General features: G+C 39.7%; 1 protein-coding gene across 2 annotated transcripts in view; it reads right to left on the reverse strand.

Moving 5' to 3' along the window:
• The window catches only part of CPQ (carboxypeptidase Q), a 159177-nt gene that overhangs the window by 101003 nt on the left and 40748 nt on the right, over positions 1-17426 (reverse strand). The window lies entirely within an intron of this gene.

Below are 17426 nucleotides of genomic sequence, written 5' to 3' on the forward strand. Positions count from 1 at the left end.
ATTAAAAAGAACACTTCCACTGCCATCCCCAGCACACTGTCAAAAGGAATACATTAGTTATATTGGAATAAATCTTTCTAGATAATACCTCAAGCAGTTTTATACTAATCAGTATATCTGACTGTCATCATTCCTGGGAAGTTATTCTGTGTCAGCACAATTTAGGTGCTTTGACATTACAATAGTAAATCCTCTGCTACCACATTTTGCTGCTTCATCAGGAAGAAAAACAATGAAAAGTCAGTAAGTGCATCTTTTTTTCCTGTGACAAGTAACAAAAATAAAATTCACTACTTCACCTACTTCAACATCAGAATGGCTGTCAAAATCACATCTATTTTGATAGATGATATTTTAATAAATTAATTAATTAATTAATAAGAGAGACTTCAGAAAGACAATGAAACCATGAACTAAGTGCACATTTACTCATTCTCAATACACTTGAGACTTCAGCTACCACCTGTTGATCAAAAAAAAAAAAAGTGAACTTTAACCAAATTATGCAAAAACGAAGAAAAATATGCACCATTAAAGGCTGCAGTTCACTTATGGAAATTTATACTTTGTAGAGATGAATTTAAAAAAACATACATAAAAACTGTTAATCCTACAGTTACGTATTTTCTTTCACTAAGACAGCACTAGGTAGCCACAGTTCTGCTAGTATTGCTCTCTGTTTCCTCACAGAAAGCTGCAGATGGTTCATGATTACACACTGCACATATTCCCCTTCCAGAAGCTTCTGTGCAACCTGAAGTGAATGACTCCACATCAGGCATCACAGATTGCTGAAAGTTAACAGACAAGTTCCTTAACAAGTTCATTCAACTTTTTTTTTTCCTAATTAGGTCATTATTTATCTTATTTTCTGATGCCTTGGTTGAGATCTTTGGATCAGATCTGCAGAAAAACTACATGCAGAAACAAAAGACAAACTGGGAACTAGATGTATGCTCAAGTTTGAAAATACTCCTGATATTAAAACAGTCATTTCCTTTATTTCCCACTCATTAAGTAGTATCAACACCACCTGCTTCAGAGACTACAACGAGAACAGATCCAATGGACACATTCAAAAACATTTTGATATCACAGTACTGACAGGAAACTGACTGTTATACAATTACATGTCCTAAATCTCAAAGTAAGCTTAGAACTACACAGTGAAATATTAGGGCAAAACTCTGCATGAGCTGCTCTTCAGTACTGGCTAACCTCTGCACTGAGATTTTATGCTGAAATAATACTGGTTTATCTCCCACCAGATTCATCTCCCTTCATTTTAGGTCTACTTCGTAATTCTTGTGCTTCAGACACTGCTCAAGAGAGGCATTTCCAACACACATAAAATTTTCAGTCATGTAAAATCTTCCTCAAAACTCATGAATATACTATTCATCTCAGTTACTAAATAATGACTTTATTAGTGAAATGCCCATGAATGAAGTTTCCAATAAAACTCTCTAAAACTAAACCATTTTTTTTACCTACATGTTACCCTATAAAGAAGGGCTGAAGTCAGAATCATAGAATCACTTAGAATATAAAAGACCTTAAAGATAATCAAGTTCAAACACGACCTAACCATACGACCTAACTCTTAACAACCTGCCACTAAATCATGTCCCTGAGCACCACATCCAAACCATTTTTAAACTCATACAGAGATGGTGACTCAACCACTTCCCTGGGAAGCCTATTCCAGTGCTTAAAAACCCTTTCTGTAAAGAAGTGTTTCCTGATATCCAACCTAAACTCACGCTGGTACAACTTAAGGACATTTCCCCTCATCCTGTCACCTGTCACCAGTGATAATAAACCAATCCCACTCCTGCTGTAAGCAACTTTCAGATATTGGAAGAGAGCAATAATGTCTCCCCTCAGCCTCCTTTTCTCCAGACTAAACAGCCCAGCTCCTTCAGTGTCTCCTCATAGGGCATATTCTCCAAGCCCTTCACAGTCTTGTTGCCTCCTTGCAGCTCCTCCAGTACCTCACTGTCCTTTCTGTACTGAGAGGCCAAAAATGTATACAGTACTCAAGGTGAGGTCTCACCAATGCCAAGTACAGGGGGAGGATTACTTCCTTAGTCCCACTCACCACACCATCCTGATACAAGCCAGGATGCCACTGGTCTTCTTGGCTACCTGGGCACACTGCTGGCTCATATTCAACCGACTGTCCTTCAGTACACCAAGGTCCCTTTCCATCAGACAGCTTTCCAGCCACTCCTCCCCAAGCCTGTAGGGTTGCCTGATGTTGTGGCCAAAAGTTGAAGCTTTGAGGCCAGATTACAGACATTCCTCAAAACAGCTATTAAATTTTCAACATGTGTCAATCACAGAACAGCTGAGGTTGGCACTCTGAAATCATCTTGTCCACGTTCTCTCCAGCAGACATACATAAGTGCTTGCCCAGGGCTGCATCCTGTACATGAAAATCTTTACCCGTAAGCCCACTTACAGCAGTAGACACGTATTTATACACTTTCAAACAAATAAAAAATCTGGTTTTTAAGTCTTCTAATTTGGAAAAATAATCTGAGATATTCCTGAAGATGTGTGGAGAGGTCCACTTCCTAGGAATATAGATTAGACAAAATGGAGAGATTATTCAGATACAGCTCTTTAGAGTAAATCCCTCTCATCTCAACAACAGTAGGATGTATCATAGTCCATCACACAACCAGCAGACTAGATATATAAAAGCATTTGAAAATAAATACTAAAAATCATTTACAGAGCTTCCATGGAAGTTGCTTCACAGTGTGGACAGATCCATTCATTAGGCGGCAACAATTTAAGAAGTCATTGCTCCCTGCTGGAAAGGCCATGCAGGTGAGGTGCCCAGTAGCTCCCCTTGAAACAACAGAGCTTCCCCATACTCCAGACAAACCCCAGGCAGGGAGAATCCTTGTGCTGTAGAACCCTTGCCAAGCTGGATGCACTCATGTAGGCTTACAAGTTCAGATCTTACAGATTTGTTCTTTCCCTTTTCCCATGTAACAGTCCCTCACCCCCATTTTTAAACTACAAGAGTTTGCTGCACATGTTCAGTATTCATTTGAGTGTTTGGGGATATAGTCAGAATGCTAAGCAGGAGACTTTCCAAAAAACATAAAACAAGCAATATACTGAAGAAACAAACAAACAAACAAAAACAAAAAAAACCTACCAACAGTATCATCATTTCATGTATTAATTGTCCAAAAACCCTACACTTCTACAGCTGTGCAGAAACAGTTAAATGAGCCCCATTCACCTGCATCTTCTGGCAAGATTATGGCTTAGTACTAACATGCTGTGGAACTGCTGAGCAGTGATAATTCAGGTTTTATCACCACCTGTATTGATTTCATTCCTCTTATTACTTCCCAGATGCTCAACAAAAGAGATCCCTAAAATCATATTTGTTTCTCCCGTGTAAGTAGCAATCACATTTCTTTTGGATGCTCAGTCCCAACACTCTACTCTAACTGTGAATAAGGCTCCTGACAATGCAGCAAGATGCATGCATGTTAACACACCTGAAATGAACGACCATTTACAGGTACTGTGCTTACCTAGCCAGTACCATAATTAAACCCAGAAGACACCTGGTAGTCTTGTCTTCTTTATACTCTAGTTACTACTTTACCAAGCTTACTATGGTAAACTCAAGTACCCAAATCATGACATTTTGCCATAGGCAGTCAGTCACTGCTCAAAAGATATCAGGATTGCAAGGCAATGAATGAATGCCCAAGTGACTAGACAGACAAAAAGGAAGAACATCAAGAGTTAGCACTATGAAGCTCAATGCAGCACCACCATACGGCACGTTCCTGGTGCTACAAGGTCAACTCACTGACTGATACTAAGAAATATCCATGGCAGACACTGAGAATATTGGGATACACCTGATTAAAGTTTACATGTATGCAATACACACCATGCGTTCAGTATATCTTCACAAGAAATTGTGTAATAAGGAGTCAAAGAGGATACTTAAAAAATGCTAAGCCGTGTAAAGTAAGTCCCTTTTATGCAGAGATAATCAAAACACCTAGCAGCTGCTGACCACATGGTGAGACCTAAGCAAGAACTAGCTAAACAAATCAGAAGAATAAGGCTGTGCATGTAAAAAGATGAAGATGGACGAAAGCCCTCCTGAGTTTGGCTCAGAAGAGAGCGAAGAGAAAGCAGTTCAGGAGAAGGAAGTTTTGTAGCTATGGACAAGGAAGATTTCTTTTACTGTGTTTGAACAAAAATGACTTTATGCATATTCTTTCCAAAGAAAAAGGATTTTACTGAATAATCAGACGTGAACCTTCCATTCTTGGACTCTCAAAAACAACAGGAAGAAAAGCATCATAGAGAATCAGCTCAAAAGAGGGATCACAAAGCCAACCTGACTGGTCTTTGGAACACTTGCTCTTCATAGAACCACAGAATAGTTTGGGTTGGAAAGGACCTTTGAGAACATCGAGATCCCACCCCCTGCTATAGGCAGGGACACCTCCTTCTAGACCAGGTTGTCACAGTCCCATCCAGCCTGGCCTTGAAACCTCCAAGGAAGGGGCATCTACAACCTCACTGGGCAGCCTGTGCCAGTGTCTCATCACCCTTACAGTAAAGAATTTCTTCCTAATATCTAGTCTAAATCTACTCTCTTCCACTTTAAACTATTTTCCCTTGTACTGTAAGTTCATGCCTTTAAAAAAAGCTCCTGCTCAACTTTTCTATGGGTCCCCTTCAGGTACTGGAAGGCTGCTATAAGGTCCCCCCAGAGCCTTCTCTTCTTTAGGCTAAAAAGCCCTAGCTCCCTCAGCCTGTCAAAGAACCATAGAATTACCAAGGTTGGAAAAGACCTACAAGATCATCCAGTTCAACCGTTCACCTATCACCAACAATTCTCTCTAAACTGTGTGCCTCAACACAATGCCTAAGCGTTCTTTAAATACCTCCAGGGTCGGTGACTCCACCACCTCCCACTGGGAAGTGCTCCAGACCTCTGATCATCTTTGTGACCCTCCTCTGGTCCCACTCCAACAGTTTCATGTCCTTCTTGCATTGCAGGCCACAGAACTGGAAGCAGTTTTCCAGATGAGGTCTCATGAGAGCAGAGTAGAGAGACAGTCACCTCTCTTGATCTGCAGGTCAGGTTTCTACTTGGAGGTAATGAACCAGCACCTTCAGTGCTTCCTGCTCACACTCAGGGGTGATGTCAGCTTCTGGTGCTTCAGAATGACACATTCCTGAAAATGATTTCATCCAGCAAAACTCTAACGGTCATCATACCGTGTCATATTTGACCTGCCTATACTCTGATACCACAGTTTGGTGTTCAGTAACGGAAAGTGGGTCAAATCTTTATTATTTTCTAACAAAAGCACCTGTTCTCCAGATTTTAGTTCTACAGGATTACCTTACATCCATATTTAAACCATTTTTTTACAACTACTTATGAACACATTGAGCTAGATTCATTTTTTATAAATCTATTAATGTTAATAGAAACTCATCATCATTCAGTCTTGACATTCATATTCAACTTCTGACAAGACTCAGATTATTAAGGCTTTTGGGTTTTCCTTCTGATAAGCACTTAAGATTTCACATCTTGGAATAAGGATTTAATGGAATTTAAGAAGTATCACAGTACAAAAAACAGTAGAGGCTCTAACAAATAAAATATTCTCTCTTGAAAGCGCATGTCAAGAAACGAGTATGAAAAAAACGTGTTTTGCATCTTACAGAAAAGTGCAAAGGAAGGATAAAAACAGTCAAGAGGCTGTTAGTTAATTAGTCTGTCTTCCAAATAAAGTAATCAAATGTGGAGTCACTAAAAGCTGATGATGAAGGGATGTGCTGCTGGTGTCAGATATGTTCGAACTATTTTTACTGTGTTAGCTGACCTTGCATGGTTCATTACTTCATTCCTTGACTACCAACCCTTATCTCCAGGGTAAGCTAAAATGCCCAAGGACAAATAAACCTAAGAAACAGTGCTCCAAGCTAAACTGGACGCTCTAATAGAAAACACATCTCAGGTTGAAGCCTCAGGCAAATTTAACAGTATCCTAAAGGTACAAGTAAGCATGGTTTTTCAAGAAATCTAACACGATTCCAAAAGAGAAGAAAAGAAAAAAAAATCAGTGTGAAAGATTACAAAGATCTATTTCAGCCATCACATCTATACACACATCCCACTGCACAATTCTTCACCCTAACCCTGGGTTGTGAAATAGAAAATCTAGGTTGTCTGAGTAACTTCAGTTTATCCCCTTACACTAACGCATTGTGAATCTCCAGTTACATACATACAATATATTTTCTTCAGGACCCAGGCAACATTCATTATTCTAACCACATGTAAACTGAATAATTGTTTTATTATTGACTTAAAAATTAAAATACTTTCTTGACTTGTACTACAACTATATTAATTTCTAGTTTAACTACTATTAATCATAGTAAGATCATAGCCTTAACTTATTAATAAAATGAAAGGGACTTTAGATCACCTAGTTCCAATTGCCCTGCCACTCACCACATCAGACTGGCCAGGGTCCCATACAACCTGCCCTTGAACACCTCCAGAGATGGGGCATCCACAATCTCTTTAGGCAGCCTGTGCCAGTGTCTCAGTACCCTCTGAGTAAAGAATTTTCTCCCAGTATCTAGCCTAGATTTCCTCTCTTCCATTTTATTAAAGCTGCTATGAGGTCTCAGAGGCTGCTTTTCTCCTAGGCTGAACAAACCCAGTTCTCTCACCATTTCTTCACAGGAGGGGTGCTCCAGCCCTCTTACCATTCTTGTCACCTTCTCTGGAGCTGCACCAACAGCTCCACATCTTTCTTATGCCGGGGTCCCAACATCAGTACACAGTACTCCAGATGAGGCCTCACAGGGACAGAGCAGAAGACAACCACCTCCCTCTCCCGACTGGACACTTCTTTTTGATGCAGCTCAAGATACTGTTGGTCTTCCAGGCTGTATGCACACACTGTTAGCTCACATCAAGCTTTTCATCCACGAGAACACACAAGCCCTTCTCCACTGGGCTGCTCTCACATATCTAGGATCACTGTGACCCAAATGCAACACCTTGCACTTGGTATTGTTCCAACCCCTACAATTCTGTGATTCTGTGATTGTTAAATCACAGAATTGAAGGGACTGGAAGGGACCTCTAGAGACCATTGAGTCCAACCCCCTGCCAAAGCAGCTCCCTAGCCCAGGTTGCACAGGTAGGCGTCCAGGCGGGTCTGGAACGTCTCCAGAGGAGGAGACTCCACCACCTCTCTGTGCAGCTGTGCCACTGCTCCATCACCCTCACTGTGAAGTAAGTTCATTCACATATTGGTGTGGAGCTTTCTATGCCTCAGTTTATGGCAGTCTCCCCTTGTCCTGTCCCCACACAGCCCTGAAAAGAGGTTGGCCATGTCCCTTCGACTCCCATGCTTGAGATATTTATTAACATTAGTAAGATCACCTCTATCACCTCTGAGTCTTGTTGTTTGTTTGTTTTTTTTTTATGGCTGAACAGACCCAGGTAACTCAGCCTTCCCTCATAGGGGAGATGCTTGAGGCCCTTTATCATCTTTGTGTCCCTCCGCCGGACTCATTCAAAGAGATCCCTGACTTTTTTGTTCCAGGGAGCTCAGAACTGGACACGACATTCTAGGTGAAGCCTCACCAGGGCATAGTAGAATCTCACAATAGGTTCATGTGGGCACACTTTTCAAGCTTGTCCAGGTCCCCTCTCTTCACCAGTAGCAGTATAGCAAACGTGAAAATCTACTTGAGTAAATTTTTCCAGCACCACGGGTGACCTACACAGCAGCAGAGTCCTTACAAAACAAAACTTGTTCTTGGGCACATGCACACATTGTGTACATTGGTTCAAGATTCTCATTGTTATCTGGACAGAGAGGCCAAGATGTCCTAACTCATAACAGAATAAACCAAAATGTCAAATGTAATCATAATCTCAGAATTAGGTCTTCAAAAATAAAATTGAGACTACTACCCATTTACAGTCACTTGGCAAAATATAAAGGAAATAAATTAAGCCTAATTTTTTGTTTCTATCGTCATTTGTCCCGAGATTCTCTTGCTTTATTCACTTTTTATGTTGGCTTTGTAGGATTTCATTTGTTGATTTACAGCAAGCTGAAATAATAGCGAGGCTATTAAACTGAAAACAAAACACAAATACACACAGAAAGTTCTGAGAAACTATGAAGTAATCATATAATCTTGTACAATTATAAAAGATAATATAGCTGCCTGCTGTCAGGCAAGCTAGTTATGCAGTCTCTTCCAGATTACTTGTACCAACCTTTAATTGGTGTAGCATCTGCTGAAAGTGTAACAAAGTGTGCAAGAGACTCCAGAGATGTTTGGTCTTACCAGAGAAAACTCCTTCTGAAAAAGACTACAGCATCAGTCTGTAACCATATGGGCTCCATTTAAAACATTTGGAAAACTGCATCTAATCAGTGCTAGGCATTCATTAAAATTAGGCTTTACCAAATAAGCATAATAGCTTTGACATAATTACATATCTGCTAGGCTACAGAATGCAACTAACGTGTACGTTTGTATTTCATTTTAACATCCAGCACCACATGCACCCAGAGAATTCTATGACAACCACATACTTTTTAAAAAATAGCACAGATTAGATACGCTTTGTCAAACGAGAAGCAGAAAGCAACTGTTAATGAAAAAATGATCAAATGGAGCAAATCCACTGAGTTTCATTCCCAGACTGTAAGACTGCTGGGAAAGGGGAACAGCTTGCACTGGCCTCCCCGAACTTCAGTATGAAGTGGAGGTTTGCATCAGCTGCTCTTCTGCTGTGAGACGCTTTCTGCATCCTGCAGGCATTAGATGGAGCCTCCAGCAGCTGACAATACCTTGAGGGAACCGTTTAAGCCACGCACCTGTTTGGCCTTCTTGTATTCAACAAGAACAACCAACCTCTTTCCTGCTGTGTTAACATCCTTGCCTTGTGGGACTACAGCTGCCTGCTGCACATTACCATAGGTATGCTAGCAGAGGGCTCCTGGAGGGAACACCAGCAACAATCCTAATTGCCAGCAGCTGCAAGACTTCTGGCTTCAGGGATTCCTTTTTATTTTTTTGTTGAACTCCTGGCTTCTCAGCCTTGAGCAGAATCCATATTTTATCTTCAGTGACCTCACAATTACCAGAATCTAGTGAGTAACAGGACAGATTAAAAAAGCTCCCTGCTAATAGATGCTGTATTTTATACCTACAGGAAGGATGTAAATAAATCCAAACACAAAAGAAAACACATTTTCTTTATTTGGAAAGCAGAGAATGTAGGAGCACTCACATGGCCAGCAATACATAAGCAAACTGTAGTCGACCAGCTGTCCAAAATACTTTTTTGGCCTTCATAAGTTCTTCACCGTTCATTACTGTCAGTAATGAATACTCATGTTAAAATGCTCATCCACAAACAGGCGTGAAGTGACATCACAGCTTTCAGGAAAGGACCAATTACCACATCAGTGTGTCCAAGTCTCTGCCTCATTGCAGACAGTGAGTAACAGAGAAGGTAATGGTGTCCCATTCCCAGGCATATACACCAAGTGACACTGGAGCTTTACCTTCCTCCAGCGTGGAATGTAAAGCGTTAGGGCATGGGAAGGGCAGGCACCTCACCCTTCAGAGAGAGGATGGTGGGTAAAGGGCAGCATGCAGCCAACAGCTTTCAGAGAACTGAAAAAAAAGGTTAGGAAGGAAGGATACCAGTCTTGGTCTAACTCACCATGAAAATTCTTCCTTTTCATCAAGTGATTGATGAGGAGAATAGAGGGGAGTCAGGAGAAAATCCAAAATTCAAAAATGAAGGAGTGGATGGTGCTTTTCTTTCTTCCTTCTCTACACCTCACACCCTTCAGAGTAGTACACTCTCTGGGCACTGTTGTCCCTAAGACTGAAATAGAAGCCTATCTTAAACAGAAATATATTTAAGGATAGCCTCTCTCTACAACAGATTGGTGCTGCAACACAAGGCCTCAGGGAAATACACTTTTACAGTTTAAAAAGTAAGGCTTTAGGGTCAGCAGGGATGCAAGGGAAGTCCAGAAAAACACACAAGATAGGAATGTGAATGACAGAGGGCCAACAGCCCTGAAACAGCAGGAGAAAGAAGAGCATCTGAGCACCAAAGGCAACCATCTAGATAGACAAAGGAGAGAACTTTTAACAGTGCAAAACTAGACATGATAACTTAAATACTATCATCACGTGGAATTAAAGGTCAGGAGTGAAACAGAAGAGAGGAAATTGAAAAATCTAGTGATCTTTTTTGCTGTTTATGGGCGTTCACAGAAAATCAGTAGAGCTTTCATGACAATTAATTTAAAAAAATAAAAAAATAAATCTTTAAAAACCAACTAATTGAAAAGGTTTAAAGAATATGAGAAGAAACAGCAACGGACCTGAGTGGATGTAGCCTCAAGCAGTGAGCAAAGCAAAAGAAACCAAAAGCTACCACAAGACACTCATTGAGCCTCTTTTATTTTCTGAAGAAAGCTGAATCTCTGAAACATCTTCACTACACTAATGCTTTTCCTACTCCCATAGATTTCATTGCTATAGAGTACTGAACATTTGTTAACAAGGAATAAAATCCAATACATACTGTGTTTGAGTGGAAAAAAATAAAAAAAAGAACAGCTGAGGGCAAAAGAAAAACAAAAAATTAGTAAAAAAAAAACCAAAAAAACCCTCCCCCCCCCAAAAAAAAAAAAGAACCTGAAAAGATATCACACCTATTTTTCCCCTACAGGAAGAGATTTCAGTAACTCCACATGAAAGCAGATATTTCAGCATCACCTGATCTCTATGTTTGCCCATTCAGTTCACATATCATACAAAGATATTCACAAAATGTTAAACAAAATGCAAATTTTTGAGTGTTCAGGATACATTATCTAGCAGTGTACATTAACCTGACAAAATCACTCTCCAATAGAACATTATGTTTTTATTTTCAAAACACACACCAATCTGCTTTTCACTTCAGAGTTAGATACAGTCTGAATTTTTCAGTCTCAGATTTGGCACCCACTAAGCAGAAAAGTTCCATTTAGCAACAGAACATATTTTTAAAGCTTACTAAAATGCTACAACTCCACAAAATTAGGACTACATATTGAGCAGCATGGCAAAATGTCATGCCAAGCACGAGCACTCTTTCCCCAGTTGTATTTGTTGACTGCTGCACATTCTCCCATGAGCTTTGTAATCTAAATCAGATGAAACAGAAAATCTCCCAGCAGGTCTATATTTCCTCTGAACAGCTCCCCTCCCTGCAATTAGTGCTATGCCTGGTAAACAGAGTGTTGGGCTGAACAGAATCTTTCCAGGGCAAACCATACTGGGGAGAATGACTGCTACACTTTGGGTTCCTTTTGTGCTGCTGGTGTCCTTGGGAGTGTGCAGGAAAAATTCACAGAACACAGTGGCAGCCACAAGGAAACGAACGTAGGGGTTTCCTAATAAAACAGTTAAGTCTTAAGAACTCAAGACATTTTCCTTCCTCAAAAAAAAAAAAAAAAGAAAAGAAAAGAAAAGAAATAGCGGTCAATTGGCAATATTTCCTCTCTTCCTATTTTGTTTTGGATACCAAGTTTATTGTGCTCTGTAATATATTCTATTTATTCACGCTGTTTTGCTTATTATTTGAAGATTTGTTCTCTTTCTGTTTAATTGTGGAGATATGCTGATTCCTTCACTATCTGCTGAAAGGGAAAGATTGCACTCCACCCTGCTCTTACATTTTATGGCTCGTTTTAGAATCCAATTAGAAGTGCCTACCAGAGTCTCTGTTGTAAGAAAAACTGCCTGAAATGATGCCATTTTCTTTCCAGTTTATTCGTTTATCCATGTTGCTGAGGAAAACTTTTTTTTTATAAAAGGTAGCAGGCTGGAGGCTTTGGTTGGAAGGTACTACAATAATCATGAATTTAACAGCCCCTAAGTAAACTTAAATACACACTTCTGGATCTTAATGAAGAGATAGAAGCATATGTGTCAAAAGAGTGGTGGAGAAAGCAATTTGGATTTAGGAACATTACAAGATTTCAAGACCAAATGAAATGAGACAGCACAGCATCTCTCCCTCCAACAGCTCCAGAATAGGGCTGTGCAGGAGGACCATGGGCTTCCTCCTCACCACCTGCTCTGGGTGCTACTCTCCTGTTCAGGCAGCCTCCAAGAGGGAGAGCATTCAGCAAGTCAGCTGCACTCACACACATACACACACTGCACATCAAGTATGGCCTCAAAGCTCGGGATACAAAAAGACAGAAGCCCACCTTCTGCAGCACTGCAGAACAATGACAGAATAAGAACAGGGAATTTTCTTCCTGACACTGAAAGATCAAATAGGAGTGACTTTTGGTGCCTAAAGAACACTATGCAGGAAAACTATGACAATGATCTTTAGTGATTAACACCAAGACCATAAATTTCATAAACAGATCTAAAAGAAACAGCAACCTCCTTCTACATTGTACCTTCTGCTTAAACAGATACACAGGCAAGGACATCACACAGTGAGCTGACACTGACCTCAACATATCAAATTGCTGTCTTAAAAAAAAATATATATATATGAAATATATATATCAAATATATGACTAATTAGCTACTTCAATTTAGACCCCTTATGTGGAAGACTCTCAGACGAACAAATGGCATTCTCCTTTCTATAGAAAATCTTAAGGAAAAGCGTTATCTGAACATCTCTGATGCTCTGCAATGATGTTCTTCAACTACTTGTCAGCTTTTCCCACTTGCCTGGACTCTGTTACCTTTTTCCTAACTCTCAAGTCTAACAGTAAGTAACACCAAAATATCAGTGGAATAAAATGTACTGCTCTATACGGGAAAGGGTTAAAGAATCCATCACTGAGTGTTGCTGAGAAGTACCACACAAAGTTTTATATGATTGAAGCCTAATTTTAGGTACTGAAAAACATTTATGTTTCTAAAATCATAAAGTGCAGCTGCACTTATTATTCTAAGTAGCTCTGCTAAGTTTTCTCGTGGGTATGCCTATTCACATCACATTTCTGGCAACACTGAAATATCAGAATTCTCTCTGGTACTGCAGCATACAACTTCTGTTTTCCTCAATTTTCAACATTATAAACTAAGCAAAGAGAAAAAAAGACAAACAAATAGTTTTGTGGAGTTACGTTCGGTCTCTGATGATCTCTCAGCTGAACTCAGCAGATCAGGATATTAGATTCCAGGTGCTGGCAACATCTGGACAGTGCTGAATCCCTGCTCAAGCACAAACTTAGTTCCCTCTAACACCCTTCTCTGGAGATAAGAAGCATATACTCAAGCTCCTGGTCCTTTCAAACTCTTCCTGGCACCCCCATGCCTTCCCAGGATCCATTACAGCCTTCTCAGAGCCTGAAATTGGGAGCTCTAAGAGTTGTTTTGTTCTTTGAAGGCTCCAGGAAGAGTGACACAGACCCTCCTCTAAGAAATACCACAGTCTACACTCTGAAAAGGAGCAAGCAATACAGAGGTTATTGAACAACTATTAAAGCCTCCCTTACATTCCTACTGTAAGCATCCTTCTTCTCAGCCCCAGACCTCTGCCACAATCACATTTCAATCCCAAGACCTAATTTCTAACCTTAACGTTCTCCTTGATGATAAAGATCTGCTACTAAGAAAAACCCTGTACTTCTATGAAATTCCAGCACCTTCACACTGTTTCCAGAAGCATCAAGAATCTCATGGAGACTTGCTACTGAATTAAATTCAAAATCCAAATACTCTGTGCTACAGTCAACCAAAGATTTTTGAATGTAAAGATTTAAAAATGTGATATTTCAAAATAATGTATGTATTCTCCGTCATTTGCCTCCTGCCAGACCCTTCCAGCAGATCTCAGTTAAGGCAACCAGGATTCTCAATCCAGCAGATGTTAATAATCACACACATTTTACTACATAACATAAAGCAATGGTTATATAGTGGATTATTGATCAGAATTAGCCACCCAATACAGCTACTACTGGTTTTGGTACAGGAAAATTACAGCGTAATCTATTATCATCAACCTGATCAAAGTTTAGAAGAATCAACTTCTAACACTGTCTCTTTTCAGCAAACAATGCACACATGGTACACTATACTGGTGTCCCAAAAATATTACTTCTCTTTTTAAACAGGGAAAGAAAAAAACAGCAGTGAGCTACTCAGGATCCCAGGGGAACACAAGGGCAGAGCGATGAATGGAACTTCAGAATCCCTGTTTTTAATCAATTCATGTCATTATTCTCCCTCACACATCTTTTGTTGTGCAGTGCACAAAAGTCTAGAATCAGTCTGGATTTTCCAAAGCTAAACAGTACAATGGTTTCAATATTTTTTTCTTGAGATACATTTGACTTCGTAGGCATCAGAGCACTAATGTAATGAAGTCCATATAAAAACAGTACACCAAAAATTGCATGGATCCCTTTGTTTCCTATTCTTAGAATAACTGTTCTCTTTTTGTGATCAGGATAAAAAAGAACAGAAATTGTAGTCGAAGTTCAACTGTGTTTAACAGTGAACAGAAACACATCAAAGACAATACCTCTGTGCTCCACAGAGTGTTTGCAACATTCAGCCAATGCATAACTACTGCTGAGAGTGACTAGAAAAGCAAGGTATTGGTGAAGCAGTTTAGCAGAAGTCACAGACCTTATTCACCTACCCAGGCAATTACATGTGGGTATGATCTGTAATACCAAGCCAAAAGTCAGGTTTAAAAAGGAATGTTGGAAGAGAGCAGTGTTACAGCTTTCTGTTTGCACCATCCTCCTAAGTATAGAAACAGCATGAGGGAAAGTATAAGGTGCCTTAAGACAAGAGGCAAGTAATCAAAGCTGGCATCACTGGCAGAGCAGAGACAGGAGTTAGCACTGCTTATTTAATAAACCAGATGGAGAAGGATCTTCACCATTTTTCCTTACCCTGCAGGAAGATCAAAGAATTAGTATTTGATGCAGCAAGATAGACATGATGAGAGAGGCTCACGTGACTGACTGGATTTGAAAAGGAAAGCAAAGCTGGAGAAAAGGATTAGAGTAATCATAATGGCTACACATAGGAGGCAAAAAGCATTACTCCTACAAGGAAGAGCCCAGTGTTACTGCTGGCTATCAACATCAGGATACATTTAGAAAATAATTCTAAGCAATAATCATGGAATTAGTGACTGACTCCCTAAGAACACAAGTCAAAATTTCTGCACCAAAAATCTCTAGTTGCATTACACAAACAGGCCTAGCTGATCCCACCTAAATGCCTGAACATACCTCATCCTAGAGCTAATGCAGCCGGGTGAGACCGTGAAGATTGCATTTAATGAAATAACACAGAAATATCCTACCGTACTGGAAAGTTACAAGCACAACTATAGGAAGTAGAAGACTAGGAAAACCAGAGGTCTCCTACCACTGGAAAACAATGCAACCATTCTTGTAAAGAGAAATCATGATATGTTGGAGCAAACAATATATCTGCCCACATTTAAGAAAACAAGGCAATATAAAATGAGGAAACAGTGCTTCCAAATCCTCTGCGTGCCTGGTGCATAAAGCAGAGAGATTATGGATATTAATGGTGGAATACCACCTTAGGTGTATTCACCAAGTGGCACCTATGTTTGTTTGCTTGTTTGTGTTACAGGTCATAAATAAAAAGCTACATACTGGAATAAAGCATTTTGTTGTAAACATCAAACAGGTTTTAGAACAAATAAAACCAGTCAGTCCTTACACAAACTTGTTTTCACTTCCAGAAATTAGCAGTAAACCTTGACAAGAATACTACAGATGTCCTACAGTACATCCAGCATGTTTCGCACATTAAACATTAATGCCCACATAATAAAACCATTCAGCAACCTGTAGGTGATTTTTTTTAATAAGACCCATATGTCAAGAACAATACCAAAAAGATCATGAAAAAGAATGAGCAGTATAGGAAATGGAAACGACACTTAATGGACAGCACAGACTGAAAAATCAGGACATGAAAATAATAAAACTGGATATGCAGGCAAATCTATACAGTAGATCACAAATACAAACTGTTTCAGATCAAAATTAATTAAAAAAAAAACCTGAGTTGCAGTATATCTTGAAATTACTAGAGTAATGCCAGTATATGTCAAGGAGTACAGTCCCTACTGTCAATACCTTTTTTTTAATTATTATTTATTTTTTAAATGGTGAGTATTATAATCATAGAATTACAGAATATCCTGAGTTGGAAGCAACCCATGAGAATCACCAAGTTCAACTCACAGCTCCTTGTACCCCAAACACCAATAATGCACTATTCTGACACGTTCTGGTATTGCTCTTCCAGTTGTCCAGAGTCACATGCTCACAAGCTCTGGAGATAACCTCTCCAGATGAAATTCTCAGTGCTACACTTCCACGGAAAAAAACATGGAGGATTATAGCAAAATGAAATGACATTCTACAAGTTTCTCACTTCTTATCAGCAGCTGAGAAATAGACACACCTCTTGTGAAAATAATTTGCTGGTGCTGTATTACTCAGATCCCTTTCAGAAATCTTTATCTGCAGTTTTGTTGTCAGGTTTTCCCTTTGTCCTCTATATTTATGGACTTCACATACTCGTGAGATGCTTGTCAGTTTAATCAGGAAACTCAAATAACACAAGAGCATTAAAACAGGATCTGTAACTGATGGAACAAGACACCATGATGATGCTAGGCAGTTCTGAACTTGTTAATGGGGTTTTCATAGGCACAGATATTCACAGAGACACAGAAGAGGACAACAGTACTGAAGAATGCCAGAAGTGATTAGGGTTAAATTAACAGGAAATCACAGAAAAGTGCTAAAATTCCCAGTGCCTGATTCTCAGCAAGCACAGCTGTAACTCCTTACAGTTCAGTACAAGAAACTCAAGACGTGGCAGTTTTATAAGGTCAACATCTTTATATACATGAACCAGCAATGAATGCAAAGGCAGAATGAAACTGGTTTTTTTACATCTTATTGACTGTAGACTATTAGAAAAGGGCTCCATTTCTCTTATAGATATGCAAGTTATCTGGCTGTCAACCAGGGTTTGCCCAAAAACGAGCAGAAAGCTTGCACTGCAGGATGTAGTCTGGCACATTGGCCCTCAGGGAACACAAGAAGCAAAGTAAAAATTAATGAACTGTCAGTCAGCAACATATTGAGACATCTTGTAGGGAAAGCCCCTAAGTGCAGGGCAAGAAAATAAATCCCACAGTACTCTGCCAGCTCATATCTCTAAGGGGAGCAAGACAACACAGTGCTATGAACATCACTAGAATCTTTCACAAGCTCAGTAGAGACTTACAAAACATGGTATGCTCTTAT

This window comes from Cyrtonyx montezumae, unplaced genomic scaffold, assembly GCF_038088225.1.
Source record: "Cyrtonyx montezumae isolate F1298 unplaced genomic scaffold, pur_monq_1.0 scaffold_8, whole genome shotgun sequence".
Classification (NCBI taxonomy): Eukaryota; Metazoa; Chordata; class Aves; order Galliformes; family Odontophoridae; genus Cyrtonyx; species Cyrtonyx montezumae.